The following is a 9,017-nucleotide window of genomic DNA, read 5'->3' as shown; positions in this document are numbered from 1 at the left end:
ATTCCTGCTTTAGGACTTTTGCATCTCCGCTTTTCCTGGATGACTCCTCCCTAAGATCTTTTGGCACATTCTCTCAGTTCATTATACTCAGCCGTCAGTTTCTCAAAGAGGACTTCTCCCTGATACCCTCTTTAAAATGGACTCCCTCCCACCTCCATGCTGTCTCCTCCAATCACTGCTCTGCTTTGTCCCACGTGTTATGGTATGTTTATATTCATAATCACTGTCCAAAAATTTTTCTAAGTTCCATTGTGACATGTTCTTCTATATAGTTTATTTATAGTTTATTGATTTTTATGAGGATTTTCTAGGTATCATTTTTTTCTTTTCTTTTATAGCTTTATATATTGTAAGCTTTTTATTTCAAGATAATTATAGATTCACAGGAAGTTTAAAGAAATATACAAGGAGGTTTTCTGTCTGCTTCACCCACCATCCCTCAATGTCAGCATCATGAGTTACTATAGTACAATATCAAACCACAAACCATAGAGCTTATTCAGATTTCACCAGTAATACATGCACTTATTTGTGTGTGTATATATAGCTCTATGAAATTTTATTACATTGTAACTCTGTGTAAGCACCACCATGATCAAGATACTTAACTGTACATCATCATAACACTCCCTGATGTCACCCCTTTCCCACCTCTAGCCCTAGACAACCAATGATTTGGTCTCCATCTCTATAATTACGTTATTTCATGAATAAAATGGAATATGCAATACAAATCTTTTTGGGATTGGCTTTTTTTCACTCAGCATAATTAATATGGGGTTCATCCAAGTTGTTGAGTGTATAGAGAGTCTGTTCCCTTTTACTGTGGGATAGTATTCCACACTACAGATGTATACAATTTGTTTCACTATGTACCACAGAAGGTCATCTGGGTAGTGTGCAGGTTTTGGGTAGTATGAACAAAGCTCCTAAGAATATTCTTCCATAAGTTTCTGAGTGAAAATAAGTTTTCCTTTTTCTGGGATATATGTTGAAGAATGCAACTGCAGGGTCATATTGACAAGCCATTTTTAGTTTTAAAAGGAACTGCTAAACTATTTTCCATAGTAGCTATATCATCTCACACTCTAACCAGCAGTGTATGAGTGACCCAGTTTCTCCACATCCTTGCCAGCATCTGGTGTTGCAACTATTATTTTGTTTGTTTTAGCCGTTCTGATAGGTGTATAGATATCTCACTGAGGTTTTAATTTCTACTTCTTATTGCTGAGAATAGGTTGTGGGTTCTAGCTCCCCACTGGATCTTCACTGACACCTCCTTCACCGGGAGAGGTAGGAGTGCCTAGTCATTGCTTCAGACATGGACGCCACTGACACCACAGAGAGGGTGTGGCCTCATTACTGCTGGACTGCAGTACAAGTTGCGACTCACTATTAAGCTTGCTCTGAGGCCACCCCAGTGGGGAAGACAAGAGGTACTCACTAGTGCTGTTGGGAGGTGTGGAAGTCCAGTCTCCCCACACTGTATCCACTGACACTGAGATGGGGGAGCCTTGCCTCCAACCAGTGGGGATGGAAGTCCTGGATTCCTACAGGACATCAGAGTCTTCTGACATTACCCCAGCAGGAAATTGGGGGTGCCTCGTTTCCACCTAGCAAGAGTGGAAATCATCTAGGCTCCTCACTCTGCCTTTGTGGGGTCAGTTTTTTCTGTGGTGTTTGGCTGGAGTGGAGAGGTTATTATCCAAATTTATTCTTTCTTGCTAAGCTGCCCCTTTCCTGGTCCCTTGGCTAGAGAGAGCAGGCTTTTGTCAGAGCGTTATTTGGTCTGCATGCATTGGCATATCTGGATTTCTGGTTTCTTTAGCTTCAAGTATGGGATGTATCAGACAAAAAGAAAATCTTGGAAACTTACCACCTCATTGTTCCTCTGATCTCAAGGTGCCTAGCCAGTCTGCCTTCTTCTCTCCACCTTTCAAAGTCTTATGATTGTTTTATATATAATGTCCAGGGTTTTTTGTTGTATGCAGAGGAAGGAATAGGGATAACTACATTCACTCCATCTTCCTGAAAGTGGAGGTTGAGCACACTGAATTTTATGCTTGCTTCTGTATTTTCTGTATTGTTATATTCAAGATAGTTTTCTTCCTGAACTTTTTCACTAATTCTTTCTTCAGTCTTGTCATAACTGCTTTTAAATTGAACCAGTGAGTTTAGAATTGCAGTTACATAGCAGTTTGCAGTTCATGGATTTCTAACTAGCTTCTTTTCAAATCTGCAATATCAATTTACATAATTTTTAGTTCTGAAATTTAAAATGTTGATGTTACATTTATAAACATGTTAAGCATAGTTGTTAGGTGGTTTATATCTGGTAATTTCACACTCTGGAGTAACTTTGGATCAGTTTCTGCTATCTTTCCTTTTCTGTTGACTTGTGTTATCTAGTCCTTTTGTGTGCTGGGTTCCCTTTGAGTTGTGCTGGGTAAGAATCACCTTAATTCACTTTCGTCACGTGAGATTTTGAGGCCATTATTGCAATCAAATTACATTGGTAATTCTCTCTACCTCTGTATATATTTGACTTGGTCCATAATAAAACATATTTTAAAAAAAGGAACTGAGGGAATGTAAAGAAGAGATGACAGCAAGGTTTAACTTTATCATATGAAATGAAACAATGTAGGTTCTAGAATTCCCAAAGGGCTTTGAGCCCACAGCTTCAATGATGAATACTAAATTATCTAGTACTCAGGCCCAGTGTCTATTTAAGCTAACAGCAGAGCAGGGGATCAAAGATGCCTCTTTAATGAGAATTTTTATATTTGGTTTTCCTAAATAGGTTCATAGAAGTCATCACAGGAAAAAGAGTATATTGTTGGTTTCCTTATATTTTAACATAATTTAGTATTGATTTTTACATATATAAATTGTATACTATTAGAAATCTATCCTGACCTTACCAGTTCTTGAGTTGACAATTTTTAGTGTAATTAAAACTAATTTTGATTCATGATAGTTAAATGTTTTTCTTTTTAATTAGGTTTCAAAGGACTGTAAATAAACATGCCTGAAAATAAGATAATTTCCTATTCTTCCACTGGAGGAGAGCAAACAAAGACAGGTAAGTTTATCCTCAAGGGATTTTCTTTGAAACTAGGTCATAGATAAATGTGACTCGGGTCACTCACAGAAGACAGTTGTAAGGACAGTAGTGTTCTCCAGGACCAGGGCTCACAAAACCAAAATTTACTGGGATCAGGAAGGTGAGGTAAGCAAAAGGAGTAAATCAGTTTAAGGAAAACCTACTGTATGGATTATAATCAATTTCTTATATAATTACTACCGAACTACAGTATAAGCAGTACCATAGGTGGGTAGTACAATGGTCCGCTGGAGTCAGCTCTTACTAGCTCATGTGAGCCAATTGTATACATCTCTTCTCAATTCCACTCCATTGACTGGTTGAAACTGGTGGTATGGTGACAGGTGGTTATTAAAATTTTACCAGCACACCACTGAAGAGAAACATACAAAATGAAAAATGAAAAAAATACTTGTATAATTCTATTTTAAAAATTGTATTAGATTTTACCACATTACTTTGCAACTTGGGCCCCTTTTGCATCTTTTATTCTGCATCATGTTAGCAATATCATGTCTTTGCCTGATATAGAACAGAGGTCAGTAAATTACAGCCCATGGGCCAAATCTGGTCAGCAGCCCTTTTTGTACAGCCCAAAAGCTAAGAATAGTTTTTACATTTGTAAAGGGTTGTAAAAAGAAACAAAACAAAGACGAATATGCAACAGAGACAGCATGTGACTCACCAAACCAAAAATTTTTACTACCTGGACTTTTATAAAAAAATGTCTACCAATCCTTAGTATAGAATTTTGTCTCGAATACTTAACTGGGAACAATAGTCTTCATATGAGTTATCCATTGCTGCCCTAAGGCCATGTAACAACCAACCACAAAAAATGCAGGTACATAGAGCATCATAAACATTCATTTTAGCTCACTTGTACTGGGTGGGTCTCAAGTGGGCCCAGGAAGGCTCACTCAGCAACTGCAGTAAGCCACAGGCCAGCTAAGCATCATTACAGATCTTGCTCATTTGAGCTGGGCCTTCACAGGCCTAGGGTATTGGCTGGCTGGGAAAACCACGCTGACTCAGCCCTGCACCATGTTGTCTCTCATACTCTTACAGCAGCCTGACCTCGTGGTATACAAGGGGGAACAGAAGGTCACAAGGCCAAGGCTCAGAACTGGCACCCTATCATTTCTGCTATATTTTGTCAGCCAAAGCAAGTCACAGGCCCAGCCTAAAGTCAAAAGGCAAGGGATTAGACTCCACCTCTTAGTGGTAGATGCTGCAAAGTCACATTGCAAAAGAAGGTGAACACTGGAAGGAGAAAATTAGTGGGGCTATTACTGCAATCAAAGCACTACAGTCATATTTGGGCTATAAAAGAAAGCAGTCATTTAGTATTCCAAACATAGTTGAGGATATCACACAATGGATTTCACGTAGGATTACGAATCTTGTGTAGGATTTTTAGTGGCTTAGCACCACAGTTACTTTCAGAATATTTCAGTAAGTTTGGTTTTTAGCTCTTTATTCATTCTATCAATATTATTTGACAAAATTGATGTTATTTCATTTTCACAGATTTTGTGTAGTGAAGTTTAAGCAAAAACTTTTCATGTCTGGAAAATGACTTCAACCTCAGATTAGCAAAATGGACTAGGTTTCTCACATAAAACAATTTTCCCAAAGATACAATTTGGAAAGAGACAGGATAATCAAATTATACTTGTGCCTATCTCATGTTTAAATATTTGAAAAGAACTATTGAAAATTTTTGGATTAATTATAATGTTAATTAAAAACTAATAGTTTGTTCCAAGACTTCAGAGAGCTGAGCTGGTGATTTCCCTCTGAATAACCTGACAAAGACTCTTTATTTTGTACTGGAACATAAAATGACCAGTCCATACTGGATTGCAAGCGAAAGCTCTTGTGTGTGGTACATTAGGAGAAAGTTAATCATGTTAAACACGACAGGACACCCACTTTCTGTCTATGCAATGGAGAAATATACAGTCAGACAAAACCACACATCACATTATACAGTGGAATCTAAGTGTTCTTTGATATAGGTTATTCCTGCAAATGCATACAAAATGGAAATACATCTGGCTGGCTAACTGTGTGGAAAATAATATGGTTAATAAATTGTCTTTTGAAATGTACTTAGTAAGTTCAGGATATTTGTATTTAAATGACATTAGGACCAATATTTGGAACGCTGGCATAAACAGTGATTATCAGTTAAAATTAATTTCTATCTCTTTGGCATCATACCATCATTAAGCTCCCTATCCTCTTTGCAAGACAACAACAAATACTATAAAGAACATTCAGCTTATCAAGCAAAGCATTGAGATGTCCATGTTCAAACTACAGAAACTTAGCAGTCTTAGCAAATTTTAAACTTTTAAGCCCAAAGCAATCTTTGCTGGATGATGTATTGAACCTAATTATGTATCAACCTTTGAAAAGGTTTGTCATTAACATCACAAGAAGACAACCTCAGATCTTATTTATTAACTTCTACCAGATGATATTCAATATAATAATACTCTTCTTCACATCAAAAATAAATCCTTTCCTTATATTGTGTAAATCACCCTGCAACTACTGTGGTTATATCAAAATTCTTATTATACTATAAATAAGCTTAGCAAACTGGATGATTATTCTGTGCTCTCAGTTGAAATAAAAAATAAAACAAATTATTAAACTTTCCAATTGTTCTGTAGAGTCACAGCCATATCTTAAACATGCTGACCAACAGTATTTTCACATGACTCCTGTTTACAAACAGTTAGCTCTGGGATACTCATTTCTATTACAATTAAAAGTACATTTTTACAAACTTACCACCTGTAATATTTGGATACTCAGGAAATATATTCACTAAAGTGTGTTTCATGGCAGCATCACTTATTTACTTGTATTAAGATACTGATATTGCCTTAATTTTTCTATGTATTGTTTTTCATAATGCATCCTTTCCATATAAAAGGCAGAGACTGTATAATATTTTTTTTAGAGAATAGCACCTTTCTATGTTGAAATAGGAAATATTTCATACATGTAAAAATATCTGTAACATATATGTAAAGGACAACAAACACTGATAAAATCGAGTATCTGTGCACTCATAATGCACATTAAGAAACAGTACACTGTGTTCTCTCATCTTTTCCAAATCACATTTAGTTTTATATATTATATGTAAATATGCTAATATACCTTTATTATATAGTTTTACATATTTAATCTCATAATTTTAACTGTCATTAATTCACTAATATTAGACAATCTGAAAATGAGTTAATATTTTTACTTTCTTCTATTGTTTAGTCTAGATCCTTTAGTACTCTGTTAAATGTAGGCAATAAAAATGTGCTCACTTATCTCCCTGTTCCTGATTTTTAAGATGAGACTTTTAATGTTTCACCACTAAATATGATTTTTTTAGTTTTTTTATAGTTTACTATAAATTGTGAACATGTATTGAATTTTATTTATTTCATTTGGTTAAACTTTACATGTACTGATACAATATTGTTAATAATGTTTTATTTTTATATCCTCTGTATGCAATATTTCTGCTTTACATTCGTAAGTTGTATTTGTTTCTTCTGTTTCTTCTCTTTTGTCTTGATCAATTTTGCCAGATGTATTCATTGGTGCTATATTTTTCAAAGTGGTAATTTCTCACCTTTTAAATAATCTCTAGGGTTGTTTTCTTGTTGTTGTTGGTTTGCTTTCTGTTAATTTCAGATATTATTGCCCCCTTATCTTCCTTCTACTTTCTTTGGGTTTGTTTTCCCATATATTCTTAATTTGGATGCTTAAATCACTAATTTTCAGCCTTTTTTCTTTTCTAATATAATTACTTAAAGTTACAAATTTCCCTTCACATATCATAGAGATAATAAAAAGCACTGGATGTCAAATCAGACTCACATGAAAATTGACTCATCATGCAGAGATTCACTCAGCATGTAGCTTTATTCAGTGCTGGTATCAGTAATACTGTATTTAACTTTAAAAAATTGAACTATAATTCATACACTACCATAAAAATTCACCTCTTTCAATTGGGTATTTTCAGTATAATCACAAGGTTGTGCAACCATCACCATTATCTAATTCCAGTACACTTTCATAACCCCAAAAAGCAGCCCTATACCATTAGCTGCCACCCCCCATCCCAGCCCCTGGCAACCACAAAGCTACTTGCCTTTCGGTAACATCGTGGGCCTGGTGGGTGTCGACCAGTTCCTGGTGAAGACAGGCACCATAACGACCTTTGAGCACGCCCACTACACGCACGTGATGAAGTTCAGTGTAAGCCTGGTCTTCAGGCTCACTGTGGAAGCCAAGAACCCGGCTAACCTGCCCAAACTGGGCAGGTGGAGGGGCTGAAGCCGCAGGCCAAGTCGGATCCCAGGGAGCAGTGCATCATCAAGGAGTCGGGGAGCACATCACTGCAGGTTCCGTTGAGCTGCACCTGGTGATCTGCCTGAAGGACCACACTTGCATCCCCTATCAAGAAATCCAACCATGTCATCTGGTACCGTGAGACCGTCTCCGAAAAGTCGAATGTGCTTTGCCTGTCCAAGACCTGCAACAAGTGCAATCCATTGCACATGGAAGCGCGGCCCTTCCCCAATGACCTGGCGGTGGACAGCAGGAGCGCGGTGTCCACCCACCAGGAGGTCAAGTACTGGCCTGGCCAACTACTTGGAAGAGAAGTACGAGTGGGATGTGGCCTAGGCCCGCAAGATCTCGTGCGCAGGCACCGCCCCCGATATCCACACCGACATCATCAGGGGTGTGCAGTCCCTCAACGAGAGCAAGTACAGCGTCGTGGCCGGCCTCCAGTGGGGGCGCTGTGCCAGGAGAACACGCGGGAAGTGCGCTTCGAGGTCCTAGATGCGACGCCGCCCGGGATGCCACTCTGATCGCCCCCACCGTCCGCCCGGCGCCGCCTCTACGCCGCATGCTGACAGCCAGCGCGGGTTTCTGGAGCCCAGTACCTTGCGGAGAGCCGGGGTCAGGAACAAATGCTTGGTGGCGTCCTGTACAGAAGCGGGGCCGCGTCTTCGAGGAGTCCCTGGTGGCCCGCACCCCCATGTCGTGAAGGCCTACCTGCCCGTCAGCGAGCCCTTTGGCATCACCGCCCACCTGCGGTCCCACACGCGCGGGCGGCCAGGCCTTCCCGTGTGTGTGTGTGTGTGTGTGTGTGTGTGTGTGTGTGTGTGTGTGTGTGTGTGTGTGTGTGTGTGTGACCACTTTCAGTCCTGCCCAGAGGCCCCTTCGTCAACACCAGCGCTCCAGCCAGGTCGTGGCGGAGACGCGCAAGAGCAGAGGCCTGAAGCAAGGCAGTCCAGCTGCACAACTTCCTGAACAACTCACGGAGCAGCATCTGCTCCGCCATGATTGACTGCAGCTTCGAGCCGCGAATTCTCCTCAAGACACCGCGATAACGTCCGGACGCAGTGATGCTCCGCCTACGGGATTTTAGGGTCCACTCGGTGCCACCTCCCAACGTTAACGCTTGATAACCCTTTCTACTGACGTTTATAACAGGACTTCCGAGGTAACAGAATTACCCTCACAACAGGGATTTATTTGGCAAGTGGAAGGTGTGGGGAGGGGGGATGGGAGACCGTTTTGGACTTTTCATAGAAATGAATTGATAAAATAGTTGGCATTGTGTGTCTGCCTTCTTTTAAACTGGAATTCTGTCGAGATTCTTTTTTTGTGGTGGAGTAATATTCCATTGTATGTATATTCCACATATTGTTTTTTTTTGTTTTTTGTTTTGCTGTACGCGGGCCTCTCACCGCTGCGTTCCCTCCCAGAGCACAGGCCTTCTTTTAAACTGGAATTCTGTCGAGATTCTTTTTTTGTGGTGGAGTAATATTCCATTGTATGTATATTCCACATATTGTTTTTTTTTGTTTTTTGT

At 39.4% G+C, this 9,017-nt stretch overlaps 1 pseudogene; it reads left to right on the top strand.

Annotated features, from left to right (window-relative positions):
• Positions 1-9,017, top strand: part of LOC103083584 (elongation factor 2-like) — a 28,716-nt pseudogene that overhangs the window by 14,797 nt on the left and 4,902 nt on the right.

Source organism: Lipotes vexillifer, unplaced genomic scaffold, assembly GCF_000442215.2.
Source record: "Lipotes vexillifer unplaced genomic scaffold, Lipotes_vexillifer_v1.1 scaffold90, whole genome shotgun sequence".
NCBI lineage: Eukaryota > Metazoa > Chordata > Mammalia > Artiodactyla > Lipotidae > Lipotes > Lipotes vexillifer.
This window is presented reverse-complemented; position numbering and strand designations above follow the sequence as displayed.